The sequence below is a fragment of the Lynx canadensis genome, chromosome A1, assembly GCF_007474595.2.
Source record: "Lynx canadensis isolate LIC74 chromosome A1, mLynCan4.pri.v2, whole genome shotgun sequence".
Lineage (NCBI taxonomy): Eukaryota > Metazoa > Chordata > Mammalia > Carnivora > Felidae > Lynx > Lynx canadensis.
The window spans coordinates 151,752,391-151,771,860 of record NC_044303.2 but is presented as its reverse complement, the minus strand read 5'-3'; the positions used below and the strand labels follow the sequence as shown (position 1 = coordinate 151,771,860).

The 19,470-nt window shown below is 37.1% G+C and overlaps 2 long non-coding RNA genes across 4 annotated transcripts in view; one reads left to right on the top strand and one right to left on the bottom strand.

Moving 5' to 3' along the window:
* Positions 1-8,618, bottom strand: part of LOC115520292 — a 113,211-nt gene extending 104,593 nt beyond the window's left edge. For all 3 annotated transcript variants that reach the window (XR_004343780.1, XR_004343782.1, XR_004343781.1), the window contains exon 1: positions 8,379-8,618. This is a non-coding gene — a long non-coding RNA (uncharacterized LOC115520292). The remainder of the gene's footprint in view (positions 1-8,378) is intronic.
* Positions 567-18,662, top strand: LOC115520287. Its single transcript, XR_003970751.1, has 3 exons — positions 567-752; positions 2,367-2,640; positions 16,322-18,662. It is a non-coding gene; the product is annotated as an uncharacterized LOC115520287 (long non-coding RNA).
* Positions 18,663-19,470: the final 808 nt, after the last annotated feature.

Genomic DNA, 19,470 nt, shown 5'->3' with positions numbered 1-19,470 from the left:
GTGGGAAGTGTGCCTTCCTTCATGAATGTACACATCTTACTAATTAAGCCATGTGTTGTAATTTTATCTAAGCAAGCAGGAATGCACATAAAAGCGCTTAAATTGTACCATAAGAACTTGATCTAAAACACAAGCATGGAATAGAACAAGAATGGTAAATTATCACTAAGTGGAAGGTGGTAACAACAGTCGTTCAAAATTCATAGTCAGCACAGCAACACTACACAAATTAAAGCCCCAGGCATACTCTTCATTTGGGCGGCAGAGCGGAACAGACCCACACATCCATGCTTAAGAATTCTGTCTATGGAGGTTTGTGACAGCCACCAAGACAAGCAAAGAAACTCACAATATGGCATATTTTAGCGGAGAGTCATTCTTTGGCAAGGGGAGATTGTCTCCATCGTAACTGTGGCCTAAAAGACAATACTGCTGTGAAAATTCCAAGGTTTCTGTGACAATCTTTACTGCTCCGCTGTGTTTCGAAAGTCATTGTCACTCCATATTTCACTGGACATTTCCAGTGAGTCAGCTACAGAATCCAGAGTTGCTAATGGTTATCTTCCATGGTCAAGTTTTCCAGAATGAGCCAGCAGTGGAATGGCATGCCCTGAGACCAGCAGACCCACTGGTCGCAGGACAGGTGTTGAAGGCACCTAAGCAGCAGGTCCACTGAGAAGTCAAGTAAAGATTGGACACATCTGGGACCTCCATGGGGAACCAGTGGGAGCTACAGAGATCCAGAAGCAGAGGTTTTTAGATCGGGTGTCTGTCTGTCTGTGTGTCTGTGTGTCTGTGTGTGGCTTGGTAGTGAAGTACCCAAATGTTTTATTTATATATTGACCCCATGCTTTAATCTTCATATGTGCTCACCTCTAAAGGCGCACACTAAGGTTTTGGGAAATTGGATGGTGTGTATTTAACAGAACGAAGACAGGGAAAGGATTTTGTGAGAAGGAGAGAAATGGATAGGTGTGTGAGAGAGTAGAGAAGGAAGCAAGGAACCCCTAACAAGATTAGCCTTAATTCAAGGTGAAGCTAGATGAGATGGAACTATACTGAAATGTTCCACAAACAATTAAACCTTTTTCTTAAATCTTCTATTTTTTTTAATATTACTTTCTCTGACATTCTAGAATCAGATTATCAGCTGGCATTTCTCGTTTCTTTCATTTTCCTGAATCTAAACATCCTGTAATCCCAAATTGGAGGAATTTGTTCCTTCTAATCTCCTAAAGGTGTGGAACAAACAAAAGCTTGTTAGAACAGTAAAATGAGTAGGCACTGTGTGGGGAGAAGCATTAAGCACTTTTCTACCATTATTGATATTGTGGACTTGTTTGCTTTGAATTGAAATCCCCTTTTGATTATCTCTTAATTCCTTGCTATGGTCTGAATGTTTGAAATACTGGTCAGTTGTTACATAAATTATTAGTATTTTAGGCTTTACAGTTAATTTTCTCTATGAACTCAAGTTCTGAGCTGCAATGAATACTTTTAAGTAAAAATGGTGGGCAGGTGGTTCTGCTATTTTTTTATGAGTTGTCATGTATCAGAATTAGTTCTCCTATATGAAGTGTTATGCTAAAAGCAATGATGCTGGCTCCACAAAATGAACTGCACATGAAAATAAGCACATTATTTAAGGTAAATGAACCTTGTGAGGGCTCTTGAATGTCAATTATTTGAATGGAGAGTGTTTTCGTTTGTAGATAGCTTTCCCAACACGTCTGTTATGAGAGATTCTGAAGATAGGTGAGCTCTCACTAATGATGAGAGGCTGGGGTGCAGATGTTGTACAAAGCTACATCTCCATTAACAAATATTTATATGGCACCTATCATCAGCCAGGTACTATGCAAGACCCAAGGACCATGAAAATAAATATGCTACCCCTACATCAAAAGGCTCAGAGTCTAGCTTGGGAGATAAACATATGTTCAAGTACTGTACAGTCTGATACAGCATGAATAGAATAAATGCCAAAAACAGGGATAAAGCAGAAGGACCTCCTGACCAAAGAGATGTCATTTGAACCCTATCTTGAAAGAGTGGATACACGTCCCAAAGGTGGATAAAACTGAAATGCTTTTGTGTCAGAAGACATTCTGGCTATGGTCAAAACATGGTTAATATTCAATAATTCATAGCTTAGTGTAGCTATGAAGTAGTGTAGATGATACCAAGAGTAGGTGAAGCATGGAACCGTTCTGTGCCACGCTGAGGAATTTAGACTTTATCATGTATGTGACAGCAGGCCATGGTAGCTTCTCAATCATATTTGATAATCCATCAAAAGAACAAAACATGCAATTTAAAAATTTTGCGATGTACTTCGTTATACTCTACCCTCACTCTCTTTACAGGTGTTTGCACATCCCCGCTCTCCAGAAATACAGTGAGGGCAGAGCGGCCCTGGGCCTCTTGTGGAAGACTCAAGCCCTGGACAGAAAGCCTCTCCAGTCCTAGGGCAGCCATTTATTTTAAACCGAATTTCACTCTCAAACCCTGGCTAACCTTTTGCAGCATACCCAAATGACACAGAATCCAACCTACCAGGAAAATATCCCTGAACACTGGAAATATTCAGTAAAAGGGATTTCATCTTGCAAACCCAGAAAAACATAATAAAACTTTCATGTAAGTATTTATAACATGATTGATAACATCACTTTTGTCTCATGAAATTCTCAGTATCATGAGAAAGTTCAAAAGCAAATGAGAAACAGTCACATCCTCCTTCATCCCCCAGTAAAATCCAGTCACTTTGCAAATTGGAGTTTTATGGCCTTGAGGAGTGATAGGATAATGGGAAGTGCAATTGTTTGAGTTACTTACATGATATATTTCTGATATCTCACAGAAGTCGGTGAAGAATAACTTATCTTCACTTCTCTCCTGACAGCTACTGTGTCAGGAGGTGGCTCAAAATGTGTACTAAAGAATGTGATTGCAAGTATTTACTGAGAAAAAAAGAATTTCTTTTCACTCTGTACATACAAATAATGGTATTTTTTGTCACACTTTGCTTTTGTCTATAAGTGACGTAAGTATAAATGGATTGAACCAAAGCCTTTGGGAAGATATTGGCAGCAAGAAGATCTGAGTTCCTGAAAAATTATGCACTTCTCGAATTAAAAGTAAATTCAAAATTAAAGAGGCTGAGACCAAAACTTCAAAAAAAACTCATAAATAAGATACTGTTAACTTATTTCCATTCCAAATGCTGTTATTCAAGTATAAAAAGTCATTATCAATATAATTCTAATGGAAGTATATAAAATTAAAATATGTGAAAACGGAACTCAGCAGGAAAAAAAGAGCAAGTCCATGTTTTTCCTGCCTGCATGCTCTTCTCTATTGATACATATTTTGCTTCTCTGTATTTACTCCAACTCTTTTTTTATAAAGCACTCATGTTTTTTTAATCAGTTGCTTAATCAGAGGATCTAAACACTCTATGGGAAATGTCTCCTTTCTTTTCCCTCGGCTACATGAAAATAAAGATGCTGGCTCTGGCAAATATTTCACAAGGATTTCTGCTACCTAATAAGCTTCATTGACAATGGAAATAAGACAGGTTATGCAATTATATTGGTTTTCACATTATTTCCATTAGCAACTTTTTGTTAACTTTTCAAATTATGCATTGTTACCTTGACCCATTTTTTAGATGCCTCACTGGATCTGAAAGGCGGTAATTTGGAACTTAAAATTTGAACTTTCAATTGCTATATTTTTAGTACAATATAACAGTATTCACAGGAAAATGGGGATCTATATTAGAAAATAAAGAGTTGTTTCAGAAGCCACTACCCTTTTTGGTTCAAATCGCTTTTTATCCTTAATTTTTCCTAAAAGAATTTCTTGCTAATATATTTAGGTAATTACTTGCTTGGGCCATTGGATTAATTTATTTCATTAGTGGGATTTCAAATTGTGTGCCTTTGCTAGTTTCAAGAAGGAAAACATTTAAAAATTATGTATGCTAATTGAACCTTACTGTATAAGTGTATACTTGTTTATTATGATTTATAGCACAAAGGTTTCAGACACTATACATGGTATTCTGATTCCTGCAAGAAATTGTTGAGATTCAGGAATCATGAACCATGCCTAAGTTCTTGGAAACTATGTGTCTGCTATGGTGGCTGTTGGCTCCTGTGAATGGAAAAAAGTGCCACAGAGAATTTCAACCAACATGAAGCAACTGTTCCAAAGAATGTGGCTTAAGATTTTCAAAGACAAGTCAGACAGTTAAAGCATGCAGCTGTACAAGAAGGTGACCAAGAATAAGAATAGATGAATCAAATAACAAATGCATTACGAGACAGGTTTGAATTGCCAGGACTAATTGAAGGCTTGTATTTTTACCTGAGAAGCATTCATATTTTAAAAGAAACTAAATGAAAATAGTATAAACATGCACAGAACAAATTACAGAATTGAGCACTAGCAAATAAAATGGTTAAGTAAATGATGTCCAAATCAAAGTAATGAGAGGTTATCAAGTTACCTTGACAATGGGAAATACCTAAATCCTGTATGTTCTTTTGAGGATAGCACATAGGACAAATTTAAATCACACTAAAATTTCATCTAAAATCAACTACAAAATTCTCCCAGAATAAATTAGCTTCCAAAAATCAAACATTTTCAGAGAGCCTATAAAAAAAAGATAAGTGTGAAGTGTAGGCCTTCTGTGGAATCACCAAAACCTCTTAGCTCTTTATTCTTCCTTCTAAAAAGTTTCTCTGCTGAAATATAATTTAGAGAACATGCAGAAAATAAATGTAAGACGGGCCAAAAAAGTATGAGGGCTGAAGCTCCAATGACAATTTAGAGAATATAAATATTAGACTTCAACTCATCTCTTCTTGGTGAACGCAACTCATTATTTCCTAAGCAAATCAGGCTTGACCAATACCATTGTGAATTACTTGTATAAATTAAATATGCCACTTCTATAGAAAACTTTAGGTCAGCAGCAGATGTTGGTAAATTCCTACAGAAATGCATGCCCAGAGAATGTTTTTTTTTTTAAATGGCAGAAATCTGCTAGCTATTCCTGCCTTATCTGCAACAGCTGAGCAATCTTTCAGTGCCACGCGGAGACGGAAAACTTGGCTCAGATATAGCGTGGACAAGCTTGCCTTAATCACATTGCTCTTTTACATGTGCACAAGGACATCAACATTGACAGTACAGAGTAAAGCAGCCATTTGCTGAAAACAACTGTCAACGTTGTCAAGTTTTTGGAACCTCTTATAATGTGATTTGTATGACAAATCTTGTGGCATTTTGTTTGTCAGCAACAGTAGTGAATTTCCATGTATCTGGGAAGGCAGGGAACTGTTCAGAAGTGGATTGGGTTTCTTTACACAGACTGCGTTAAAGGAAAACAGTTATTAATTTTAAAATGACAGATTTCAAATATATCTAGAATTTTAAAAGTGGAATTTCATTTAAGATATCACACAAGTGTATTTTCCCCCTTCCACACAAACCTTGAAAATTGCAATCATCATTCTATTTTCCTTTGTTGCACTCCAGGTTTCGAAAACTGTTACGGGAAAAATATTAATATTTTCTGAGACTGGAATCTGTAGCAGTAATTACTAGGGTGTGTTCTAAGTGACAACAGTAGGTTCAGTCCTTTCCTCGAGAACTAGGTGTGCACTGCCATATGCCTCATGAAATCGGATATAACAAGTTATAACTAATCTAGCACACACCAGTGTTACTCAACAATGTACCTATTAAGAGACTATTATAGAGATCTTATGGTTCATTAGTTTTTCAACATTTCCTTTATTCCTACTCTGAGCTGCGTTTTCATACAGCTATCCCTTAATGTGCTTCACTCATTTCTCCTCAGCCAAGGTCCTCCTCTGCATGAATGGAATCTGCTTGGACATGCTCTATGGAGACCATGTATCCCTCCCTCTGTCCGCCCCCCCACCCCGCCCCGCCCCCACGCACCTGCCAAAATGCCCTTGGGTGTATGATACCAGTGTACTTACCTAGCCAAAAAAATCTCAGTTCTTTCACATCTACACTAGTTATGGTTCCTTTAGAACAGGTCTGACAGTCTAACGAGAGAATCTTTTATATGATTGCTCTCATGTGGATATGGTTAGATAATTCTAGAAAAGATATTCTCTCCCTCTGTTATGAGGCTTTGACCTTCTCCTTAAAATATGCTGCACTTAATGTGTACAATCACTGTTATAAATAGTAGGTATTCAATGTTTTTTTTATTGAGTTGATTTCAACCAAAATGATAAATAAAATTAAGACACTTTTATCATTGAAGAATGAGTCCTTCAAACTGTGGGATATCCAATTCTCTCTCCTGTTTTCCCTCCCTTTATTTTCTGTAAGAATACCAGAAAAGGCACCTAAAGTAACAATACAAATACAATGCAAGCCATAAACACAAGCCATATAAGTGACCTTAAAATTTCTAGCAGTCATATTAAAAGTAGAAACATTAATTTTGATAATATATTTTATTTAACCCAACATATCCCTAAGGTAATATAAAATATTCCTTTGTCTTTGTATTAAGTTTTTGGAATCTGATATGTATTTTATACTTATCGCACATCTCAAATAGGACTAAGCACATTTCAAGTGTTCAACAGCCCCACTTGGCTACTGGTTGCCACAATGGACAGCACAGTTCTAGAGACCTCAGTTCCAGCAATGCTTTGTCCACTTGCTTATATGACTTCCGTTAAGTCCCTTTTCTATTGAGTCTTGTTTCCTCCATCTATTGAAAACACTTTAACATCACCTGTCCTATTTTATCTGCAGGCAGTTTGTGACAAACATAGGGAAAAATACATTCAAAGGTAGTTTGAAAACCAGTAAGTTCTCTACAGTTTTAATTTTTATTGCTATTTCCTCTTTCATTCCCCAGAATTCTCTCACTTGCCCTTTTTTTTTTTAACTGGCTGCTAGTTAAAATCATATATGGGAAGGCTTGATGTGTTCTATGGTTTAAAAAACTACTGTCAAATGCTTAAAGTACCAGCCTTTTTCTCTCAATAGCAGTTTGCCTTCATGAAATCCCAAGCTCCAGATAATATCAATAGCTTGCCTTTTCTGTGATAGACCCTATTTCTGAAAGACACTCACATTCCATAGTTTTGGTGCCTTCTTCCATCATCTAGTTGGGCTTTGATACTTCTAGACTAGCGCTTTGCTGAATGTCAAAGACAATGTAGAGATAAAAAGGCAGGACCTCTGTTCCTGGATTTATTTTAAACACCCAGCATATTCTCTATTTATAAAAACACTTAAAATTGAAAATTATGTATATGGTTGAACTTTCAATCACTATATTTTTAGTACAACCTAAAGGTGTTCACAGGAAAATGTGGATCCAGATTAGAAAATGAATAATTTCATAAAAGCAACCAACCCTTTCTAGTTCAAGCCTCTTTTCATCCTTAAGTTTCCCCCGAAGAATTTTTTTAGCTAACATGTTTAGCTAATTACTTGCTCATGGGGAGGAAATGCCTGGGTAAGACAGCTATTATTCCATTTCTTTAAATTCTGAGAACCTCCTTTGCCATACCATGAATCTTACTGGTTTTTCTCCTCCAGATTATTTCACATTTTTACCATTCTCTCCCTCCCTCCCTCTTTCTCTTTCTGTCTCTCAGTCTCTATGTGCCTTTCTCTCACTCTCCCTCCCTCCCTCCTTCACTCTCTCTCTGTCTCTCTCTCTCTCCCCCTTTCCCTTGCCCTCTGAATCTCCTTACTAAATATATTTTCGGACTAAAGCTAAACTATAACCACACCCCTTTCCTTTCTCTGGGGCAGCTTGTATTTAGTATCTGGCAGGCTGTAAACTGATGGTAGCAAAAGAACTTGGAATTTTTTTGTTTACCAACAACCAGCATCCTATAACCTATAAATATGTAATTGAAAACAAATCATACATTTAGTATATAAAATATATTGATTGTTAAAACATCATATAAATTAATCTAGCAGAATCTAGAAGCATGACTGGCTACCCAACTCATCTACTCTCCCAGTGAAACAGAAATCTATCTGAACAGTGATCTAAATGTTGTGGGGTTTTTTAAATGCTTTTGAATACGCTCTTAATCACCATTTCCAGTGATGTGTCTACATACCAGCTGCAGCCCTGCTGATTAGAGCATCAATTCCAATTGATTTTCTAACACATACTTGCAATGTCTATTGTATCTCATTGCACACTGTACACTATTGGTATTTAGCCAAAGTTAAGAGGGAAAAGAAAGATTTTGTGTACCGAATGCATGGGCCCCAGGGAATTCTGTAATTCTCAGGAGAACAGAAGAATCAGGTACTCAATGTCACACTAAATGGTTTCTTACCGTTAATGTGTTTGGTGTCCACAGGCTCAAATAATTCTCTTGTCCAGAGCCAGGGTTACTCAGCTGTATAATAACCCCTAAAGTCTCTCCTCCGAAAAGGACTCAGGATTCATGACTTTAATTTTACCACCGATAATATGAAAAGTATACTCCATATAGTACTGAGCAAGCATTCACTCTCAGCTTCCTTCCACTATAATGAAATTCTAATTGTTTCTAAAGTTTAGGAAGGATAAAATGGTTAATCTCCATGATGACAAAAGGAAGCCAGGAAAATAAAGTGACACACTTGAATGAACTGTGAGGAAATAAAGTGCACAACATGCGATAATGCCATGACTCTGTGTTATTGCGCATTTCTGGGCTGAAAAGATATGGTTTGATGGGTAATTTGTCATGCTGTGCAATAGAGAACAACAGTAAAGAGACTTCAGACAGAAGAAAATTACACAAATAGTAGGGTGGAAAGGTATAATTGAAGATGGCAAAAGATTGAAAGAAAGACATTTAAAATTACTGTACTGACCTACTAAATGCACTTGGGCGTGGAATCCTGGCCTCACAAGAGGAGGCATTAAATGACTCCGGGCTGTGACACGACTGCAGAGCAATGCCAATCTCCTGAGCTCTCGGAGAAGAACAGCACAATGCACAGCCCACCGAAAAGCCTCGACCTGCTTTCTTTCCCAGGGGAGCCTGGGCTTCTGGTGAACTTAGGGAAAGTTTTCTAAGGAAGTTTTGTTTTGTTCTGTTTTGTTTTTAAATGAGGAGTCGATTTAATTTGGTGTTTGAGAGACTTAACTCCTCAGTTTTCTCAACTCAGTAAATCTCCACTCGGTAAAACTGCAAAACCAGTAGAGTGTCTTTCTAATGAAATCATGCGAAAGCATTTGGCTTCTCACATCTGGTTCAGTTTCTTCAGGACCAAAGAATCCAAGAGAAGGACACACTGTGTGAAACACACCCCTAAGTGTGGGGGGGGGAGGAGATGCAAGTAAGAGCCCCACCACTTCCGCAGGCTCATTAATCATGCACAACTCGGAGCAAGTCCCTTAACCTCACCAAGCCCAAGCCTCCTTCCCTGAGAAGGACAAGCATGGACCAGATACCTTCTGAAGATTTTTCTTTTATTATTATTATTTTTTTAATGTTTATTTTTGAGAGAGAGAGACAGAGTGTGAGCAGGGGAGGGGCAAAGAGAAAGGGCAACACAATCTGAAGCAGGCTCCAGGCTCTGAGCTGTCAGCACAGAGCCCCACACGGGGCTTGAACTCACGAGCCGAAGTCGGACATTGAACCGACTGAGCCACCCAGGCGCCCCTGAAGATTTCTTCCAGTCCTGTGTTTCTACTCGAACAGCAGAACCTCCAAAAAGCTTCTCAGTAAAGGTTATTTCCTTCTCCTTGCCAGGCTCCTAAAGCAGGGATGTCTCAAACAACCATACTTTGTAATGGCTCAGGTCACACATCCCCTTTGTTCCCTTAAGTTAGAGAAATATGCCTTCTACCAATCATGCAAGATGATTACATGGGAAACAAAAGTCATAAAGATCTATTTCTTACATAAGACTGCAAGATCACAATTTATCTTTAAAAGTTGATCCTTGGGCGCCTGGGTGGCTCAGTCTGTTAAGCGTCCAACTTTGGCTTAGGTCATGATCTCACGGTTTGTGAGTTCAAGCCCTGCATTGGGCTCTGTGCTGACAGCTCAGAACCTGGAGCTTGTTTCGGATTCTGTGCCTCCCTCTCTCTCTGCCCCTCCCCCAATCATGCTCTCTCTCAATCTCTCTCTCTGTCTCTCTCTCTCTCTCTCAAAAAATGAATAAACGTTTAAAAAACTTTTTTTTAAAGTTGATCCTTAATGGCAATAAAAACTTATTACAGAAATATGACTTTTTTTATCTAAAGGAAAGTGCAATCTTTGATAATGATGCTAGATACTAAATTTTAAATAAGGCAGTAGCATTTTTGCAATTTTTAATTATTACTATCATGTCTACATTGCCCCAAAATTTCTTTCAGGAAGCAGATATCTCAGGGTACCATCTGTGTGATGTTCCACAAACTGCTCAAAATATTCTTTCATTGGGAAGTGTCCTGAATGTACAATAGGTAGAGTTTAAAATGTATAAGTATTATTCATAATTAATGAAACAATGATTTGCATGTTTAAAATAGATTTTATAACTTGGAGAAAGATAAATAAGCCTAAAAATTAGGACTTAATAAAACCATTCTGTCTAGATGATATCAAAAGTAATACATTAAATTAAAGAGATTTTAAACTTGGAAGAGTATATAAATTTAAAAGGTGTTCACAAAGACTATGTAAAATGGACTTATGACACACTCTGGGAAAACATTTAGATTTGCCTTAGAGATCTTTAGAGGCCCACTACACAACCATGCTGTCCCACAAACATCCTTATATAATGGATAGAATTTTGGACTAGATTTTATCATGAGACATTGTTATATTTTCTTCTGTTCTTATATTCATTTTCTTCAAGTTAAACATTCCATATTTTAATATTTGGTATGTTTTATACTTGCAAATTTGAATACTGATGATAATGAGCAACAGGTACTGAACACAACTATCCAGAAACATCTTTTCATCAATTCATTTCAATATGAGGCTTAATTTAAAACTTCAGTGGAAAACGCATTGTAATTGAATCTAGCAAAATATTTTCCCAACTTTCAGGGACTATGATTAGTATATTACACATAACAGAGCGAATGAAATGTAATTTCTGACTAATGTCAATAAAAATCATGTAAAAATTATTTAATTAGAAATTTCAAAAATCATAAAAGTAGAAGAAACACCAGAAAGTCACCTATGTTGGAGTTTTACACTTATAATGTTAATCTTTTGAAGGATGTAGTGAGCAAAGACTCAGTCTTCCAAAAAACAAAGACTCACCCATCCAACAAATAAAGTCTCTTCCTGCTTTGGGATTATACAGTGTATGAAAACACATAACCACACTCAAGAAAATTCTATTCAAACTAGTTAATCATATGAAAGTCAAAAAACTCTTTGAAATCCTCAAGACTCAGTTCTACTGCCTGAATATTATAACTATTTATAAGAAGTTTAGTCAAGTCCATGAAAATCATTATCATTTTGATCAATATAGGAAGGAACATGTCTAAATGCTGTCATTTAACAAAATAATAATAAATCATTCACTCATTCATGCATGAATCATGCACTCATTCATGCACGCATTCATGGTAATGAATATTTACCAACTGTCTATGATGTGCCAGGCACTATGCTAGGTACCAGGAACAGAGGGGCAGTTATAGAGACCATGGACCCTGCCCACAGAGTCTAGTGAAGAAGAGCAGGCAGTTGAATGAATAGCAATGAAGGGGGCGATGTTAAGATGGGATAAACACAGGGAAATGTGAGGCCATGCAAGGCTCTGTGAAACCTAGTGGGAAGATAAGATAAAGTTGAGACCTGAAGAATGAGTAAAGGTAGCTGATTTTGTGAAATGTACCTTCTTGCTTCTGTCTTTGTATTCATTTCCTCCATTGACTACGTGTCTTTCCCACCTCCTCATTTCTTCTCATCTTCTTGGATTTAGTTTGGGTAGCATCTCTTCAAGAAATCCTTCTCTGAGAGGCACCTGGGTGACTTAGTTGGTTAAGCAGCTGACTCGTGGTTTCAGCTTAGATCATGATCTCATGGTTTATGGGATCAAGCTCTGCATCAGACTCTATGCTGACGTGAGCCTGCTTGGGATTCTCTCTCTCCCTCTCTCTCTTCCCCTCCCCCACCCTCTAAATAAATAAATAGATAGATAGATAGATAGATAGATAAATAAATAAATAAATAAATAAATAAATAAATAAATAAATGTTTTTAAAAAAGAAAGAAATCCTTCTCTCAACCCTCCATCTCTACCAGTCTAGACGGGACACCCCACCTCAGTGCTCTCACTAAACCCAAACATATCTGCACCCACCAGTCCTCTAACTGCCTATATAATCTTGGTCTCTTAGGCTAATAAAATCCAAGAAGAGGTTTCTTTGAAGCTTCTGAGAAAGCTATTCTAGCTCTTCTAGAAAGCTTCTGAAATAGCCCCTTTCACTTGATAGCCATCTTGCTACTAGCCACTGATGAAGCTGACCCACAGAGTAAGGAAAAAGAATGCAAGGAAAACTAAGTCAAAACTACTTGACTAAAATGTCCTGAATTCCACTCTGCCCCTAGACTTTCAGTGGTGAGAGCCAACAAATTTCCTTAGTACTAAAGCCAATTGGATTTGGGTTTTCCATTACCTACAGCCAAAAGCAGAGGTACTAATAAAACATTAGGATGGGAATCATGTCTTTTTCCCTTAGCATCCAATCCACTATTTAATCCATAGGAGTTGTTCAATAAATGCTTCTTGAATAAATGAACTAGGTAATTCAAGGAGAATATCTAATAATGAAATAATTAATTTCATACCTAAATAAAATTGAAAACAAATTTGGTTTTAAAACTATATTTAGAAAACTTGCCATTTTTAGAGGTTTTCCTATATTGTAAGGAAAGTACATCTTGTCCTCTGCTATTCCAAGCCTCTCCACTCAGAGACTTTCATCTCACCCCTACTGTCCCCTTCATGCCCGCAAGGCAGTTCCTTTTACTCCCTAATTACCCAGTGTCCTCATATTTCTCTACCCACCCCACTTTCAAATCTTGCTATCCACAAAGGACTGGTAAGCTCACTCACACTGAGTTGTATGGATCTGATTTAAACAAAGCGTTCCCATTTCTAGAGATATTTGCAAAATCCAAATATTTTAATCTCTCATTATGCAACTTCAGCTATGAGCAAGCAGGTAAAGGAGGCATTTGTGGTGCCTGAGAGCCAGCTCTGTGGCCATGCAACAGCAGGAAGAGGTGCCTGATTTCTATGAACACAAAGACAACTCCAGACATTGTCATCAATGGCCAGCCCTACAGATCAAAAGGAACCCACTCTTGTTCCTTTTCTTTTTTTTTTCTTGTTCATTTTCTTAAGACAAATAAATCCAAGAACCAGCAAATCATGTGACCAAGTGACACACATGCTTCTAAGAAGTTCTGGCTGTAGACTTCTTCCCTGGGATAAGATTTAACACCATCTGGTCTGTATCCCATTTGGAACTGAGTACCTTCACAAGCAGAAGCATCCATAGTAAAATCCCCCTACCTCTAAATCCTATAGCTAAATAAACAATACTTGATTTACTCCAACAATGAACAAACTCAAGGTGTTATAGACCCCAAACTCAGATAACACTAAACTCTTAAAAAATAAAAAAGTAGATGTCTGTACATAAGTGTTCCAATCTAGAGCAATTAAAAACTGTTTTGGCTACCTTTTATCTTGCAAATCAGATATTCCAGGGCCACCTTTATTTCCAAACATAAAAGCATCCCATTGCACACCTCAACAGAATTGCCTGTGTATCCTTAATGTCTTTCCAAGCAATTTTATGCAGTCAGCACCCTATACATTAGAGAAGGAATAGATGTATGCTCTATGGGTTTCTTATAATAGCAATGAACCTCATAATCAGACCCATTCTTTAATTTTGCTTACTTTTATATGCAGCTGCATTAATACTACATTGCCAGACAAAGACAAGAATGAACATGAGACTTGAGTTTAAAAAAAAAAACAACAATATAGCCATCTAAGGAGCAAGTGCTGAGCTTGTGAAAAAAACAGCTCCCATTTTATTAAATAATAGTGTTCATGCAGGGATGTCTGAAGTACTCTGCAAGGCTAATTAGGACAGATCAATGTACACTTACCTCTCCAGAAGGCTGAAAGGTGTGTAGTGACTATGTATCATTAAAAATTTACTTGACCATGGGCATCAGATGTTCATGAGAGAATGACCCTGGTGAGCACTCTAAGTTTCCATTTTACTCACGTCATCCTCAATGCATCAAAAATGCTGTAGACGCCATTACTATCACCCAGCCTCATAGCAGCTGATGTGCTATATATGTTTGAGAGGGTGGTATCAATTAACTATATTATCCATAAAGCCATACTTGCAATTACTACCACTTCACAATTTATCATTAACACATTTGGCAGATTTTTTTTTCCAAAGTAACATTTATTTAAAGGTTAATCAAAATTCTTAGAACAGCATTTATTATAATGTGATTTTTGATAATTGACTAAATCAGTGGCTCTTAAGAAAAACACCCTTGTCTCAGTCCTGCTCAGTATACGCCACAGTGCCATTTGGGGAAAAGAAATACATATTAGAAATGTTCATTTCAGACCTCGTCATGGAAGATCATATATTAATGTAATCAGGTGGTACATTTACATGCTCATTAGTAATCCATCATTAGTCCAAATGCTCACTATTAGGAATAAATGTACAACGAGTTATTCAGAATACCCAGAAATAGTATTTCTTATTTAAACATTCAGAATAAGCTGACTGAAATAAGTGCACACCTTGAATTTGAACTTTCAAGGCACATCACTAAAGTCAATCAGTTATGTCAGGACACTCTTCTATAATAATCTCAGTTATAAAATTCCTACCCCTCCCTAACAGTGGGAGTGGAGTTCCAATATCTGAATCTTTCAAATTCACTGTAACTGCAAAAATTCCTGATGAAGTATGTGTTTAAATTTTATGCTTTAATACATAGCATGCCACTAAAACAACATTAGTTATGCTTTATGCTGTTTAATCATATGTCAAAATCTATAAAATCTCTTCTAGAATGCTAAGGTAATTTAACTGCAATTAATCAATCAAGGAAACAAATAAAATGTAATAAATGCCAAATAATGTGAGTTCTTTAAAAACAAACCACTATCTACACATTTATTCTAAAAATACTTACCAACCAACACCATTGAAGGAAAAAGAGAGTGAAAATTAGGCATGTTGAATCTTTTTCCCATTAGTACTAGCTTTCTCTAAACTGACAAATATTTTAAAGAGGTCTCTGGCATGATCTGAATTTCTATCTAAAATGTGAGTGGTTTGAGGGTCAAAACTTACCATTTTTATCCCCTGTGTGCAACACATTGTTTTAATCATAATATGTGTTTAGTAAGTGTTTATTGAATGAAAGAATGAATGATTCCAATATCCACACACTAGCTTCCTTCATCATAATGTTTAAGACCTACAACAGCAGTCACATTCTTTCTTCTGGCAAAAAATATACTGTATTATACTTTGCTGGTATTTAACCAAAGGTAGTGGCACTCTCTCCATTGATTCTTTCCTTTTTTCAGAGTCAGTTAGGAGCAAAGAAAGAAGACTAGTGGATGTGTGTGTTTGTAATTCTTCCTCAAATGAAAACAGTGGTGTTCTTTCCAAGAATGCAATGTAATAGTGCGATAGAACTAGATTTGAGTCAAGACTAGGAAGGCCAATTATAAGTCATGATTCCAGTCAGCAAGAATTTATTAAGCACCAAATGCATACCCTGCACTATGTTAGTAACTACAAAGATACCAAAGGAGTCAATAGCATGCCCCTTGCTTTCTAGACCATAGTAAGAGGAGAAGACATATATATGTTCCTTCAGTGAGCATTACTGACTACACTTTACTCCATGTAAGGCACTAAAGGGGAGAAGAATAGGCAACAAATCTCAGTTTTCAACAAGGAGATAATAAAGAAATTAACCAGTAACTGTATGTCAAGCAGAAAGTCATGATTACCTCTGAAAAACTACAAACTAATTCCTATTGGAACAGTGGGACAGAAAGCTGGTGAAATCATGGAAGGTGTAAAGAAGCAATTGGCATAAAAAGAGATCAAGAAAATTTCCAAGATAACATAAATAAGTGTATGTACTAGTGATGAGAGAATTGAAAGTAAGCTTCCAAAAGTTTTCAGAAGAAGTTGCTCACTTTCTCGATAGTGACTAAATCTATTTTGTTCCTCTCATCAAATTAGTGTCGGGGACACAAAATGATAACTTCTGGATTAATGAACACTCCGGACAAAGAACAATGAAAAGTCTGCCTTTCAAGGTTCCTGGTGATAACTGTAGCTGTGATATCTCAAGAATGAAAGGATCACAAGGATATCACAACAAACCAGAGCCATCCTGTTCACTGCTACCTCATCCTCCCACATGATGCTAGTGAGCCCTCGAAATCGGACTGATCCAGATGGAGCTGTGCTGTAAGTGTAAAATGCACACTGGACTGCAAAGACTTAGTTTAAAAAGAAAAAAGAATGTCATCAATATAGAAAAAAATGTTCACAACAATTACCTACCGAGATAATATTTTTGCATAAACTGAGTGGAAATACGTGTTATTTTCACATGTATCTGTTTACTTTTTACTCTGGATACTAGAAAATAATTGGGCAGAACTCAAGTCATTTTGAAAAATAATTGTTTGAAGTACTGCATGCTAGAAAGAAAAGAACATTCAGCAACATGCACTGGTATGTTAATACAATTTTCTGATAGAAAAATGCGATATAACAAGCCACTCGATATATCCCTCCCCAAAATACACAGTTAGGAAAACAAGAGCATCTCTCTGGATGAACTGAATCTTCTGTGCCACTCTGATCTAATAGTAAGTAGCATCAGTTTCTTTCCGCCTCCATTTTTCTCTGATTGGCAGAACACTTGGCCTAAAATTCAATTACCTCAACTGTAGGCTTCTTAGGGAGGGCCTTGGTTTTCTGGTTCGGTTTTACCCCACTCCCTATTTATTACTCACCTTGGTTCTGCCCCTTACTTTAACAGTCTTATTGTAAGTTACCAAAAAAGCTATTTGGAACTAAGAGCTAAATAGCAAATAAGAAAGTGAATGAACTCCTTACTATGGTGTGACCAGTGAGACACCACTGTCCAGTGTGGGGAGACTCATTACATTGGTGACCCTTCTCCCTGTGACAGGCATGAAGCACAATGCACACTTAGCAATACTGGGCCAGTATTCACATTTAAGATCATAAAAACCGAGCTGACCCCATCAATGGCTATCACACAAGGCTCAGTGAGATAGACAGGCACAATATTCAAAGGGCACAGTGAGTCCTGAAGTCATATACACAGCTATAGGTAATATGGTATCATCTTAGACAGAAATAAGCGACTATCTGGATACCTAGAAGTCAGGCAGTGGTGGTCATTACCAGAGCTGACCATATACTGTGAGACACCACAGCACAGAGTGAGGACATAGAGACAGCACTCAAGGATCCAAGGAGACAGCAGAGACCTAGTCCCATGAAGAGACAAAAGGGTAACATTTCTGTGACTATGGGCCACCCAGGTCCCTGGACGAGGCCCAGAGTCATGGCCTCTCAGATATAGGGGACCACACAGATTCAAGGTGAGAATGAGCAGCAATATGGAGCCCAGCAGTTGTAGCTGGGCTACCAGATGTGCCCACTGAGGAAGAAAAAGTCAAAGGCTCTACATATGCTTCCTATTGTTGTTGGATTTGGTCCAGGGACTGATGGGCTTGGCTGCAGGTGGGAGCACCAGTCCATTCAGCGAAACTTTGTTCATGCAAATGCAGGGCAAGAAAGGGAGATGGCAGAGGTGCCTCTCTTATAAAGTGGAGGAATAATACTGGTTCCTATGCAACTCTTATTCCAAAATTAATGTTTCAAGGATATTTAAGCTACCTAGAAAAAAAACGCTTCCCAAATAGCCTGCCAAATTTATGAAAAATCCACTGCTTCCTGTTAATCCCTATTCCTTTCCAAGAAATGCTTGTAATACTATTTAATAGTGTTATAGATTTAGACTAACACGGTATAATCTTAAGCCTGTAGGAAAAGTACAGAATATGTGGAATGTTATATAACCTTAAGAGTCCTTATAATAAATTCATTTTAAATAAGTGAATAAAAATAAGAAATAAGTAATAACTTTCCCAGATATACAAAGATAAGACAGGATATAGAAAAGATCATGGTCATACAACAGTCAGGACCACACAGTCACAAATTATTAGAAGACAAGAAAGAAATATTCTAAATCAACTATACTACTGACATAAACTTGTATGTTTTCTTAAAACTGTTAAACGACTTAAAACACACACAAAAAAGGTTTATATTTCAGAAAATCAAAATTAACAAAATGTTAAAACACACAATTAACAACAACAACAACAACACCAAACAAAAACAAAAGCAATGCAGAAAAGTCTTAGGATCTGATTAATAATAAATGACCTGTTCAATCTAAAATGTATTATTTTGGGGCGCCTGGGTGGCTCAGTCGGTTAAGCGGCCGACTTCAGCTGAGGTCATGATCTCACAGTCCATGAGTTCAAGCCCCGCGTCGGGCTCTGTGCTGACAGCTCAGAGGCTGAGGCCTGTTTCAGATTCTGTGTCTCCCTCTCTCTGACCCTCCCCCATTCATGCTCTGTCTCTCTCTGTCTCAAAAATAAATACACGTTAAAAAAAATTAAAAATAAATAAAAAATAATAAAATAAAATAAAATAAAATGTATTATTTCTAGCTCCGCAAAGTTTTTAAAAACTGGACCAAGACACTACCACTTCATCATTATTTTAAAAAGAAGAATGAGTTCAAAAGAACAGAGTGTGAATTTCACAAAGTAGATGTAGGTAATTTCAAACTGGCTACCAAGTTGATAAAGGTAAATGATGCAAACCACAGCTGCCTATACACACAGCTTGAAATTCTAATCCAGGGAGACTCAGATAGGTTAAGATTCCTATCTGAATATTCCAATAACAGACACAGATACAGACTCAGATCCCCTCCTTAGTCCCAGGGCAACCCCAAAGAGGTCTTCCTGACACCAAGAGGAGGGGTGAGTTTCTGCAACAACAACAAAGAAAAACAAAATATTTCCAGCTTAAATGTTGTGAGTCCACCTATTCATGGTTTTGTGAAACTCAGACACAGCCTGGTAAAAATTCTAAGACAACTGAGTTGTTACAATGTGACAACAACATAAATTCATATTAAGTCTCTCTCTTAGTGTCCGTACTAAATACCAAGAAAGCCAAAACAAATCCCCCAACATATTAGCAATAATATATCTTCTATTTAGTTCCAAGGGGAAAAAAACTTTTATAACTTAAGAAAACTCAAA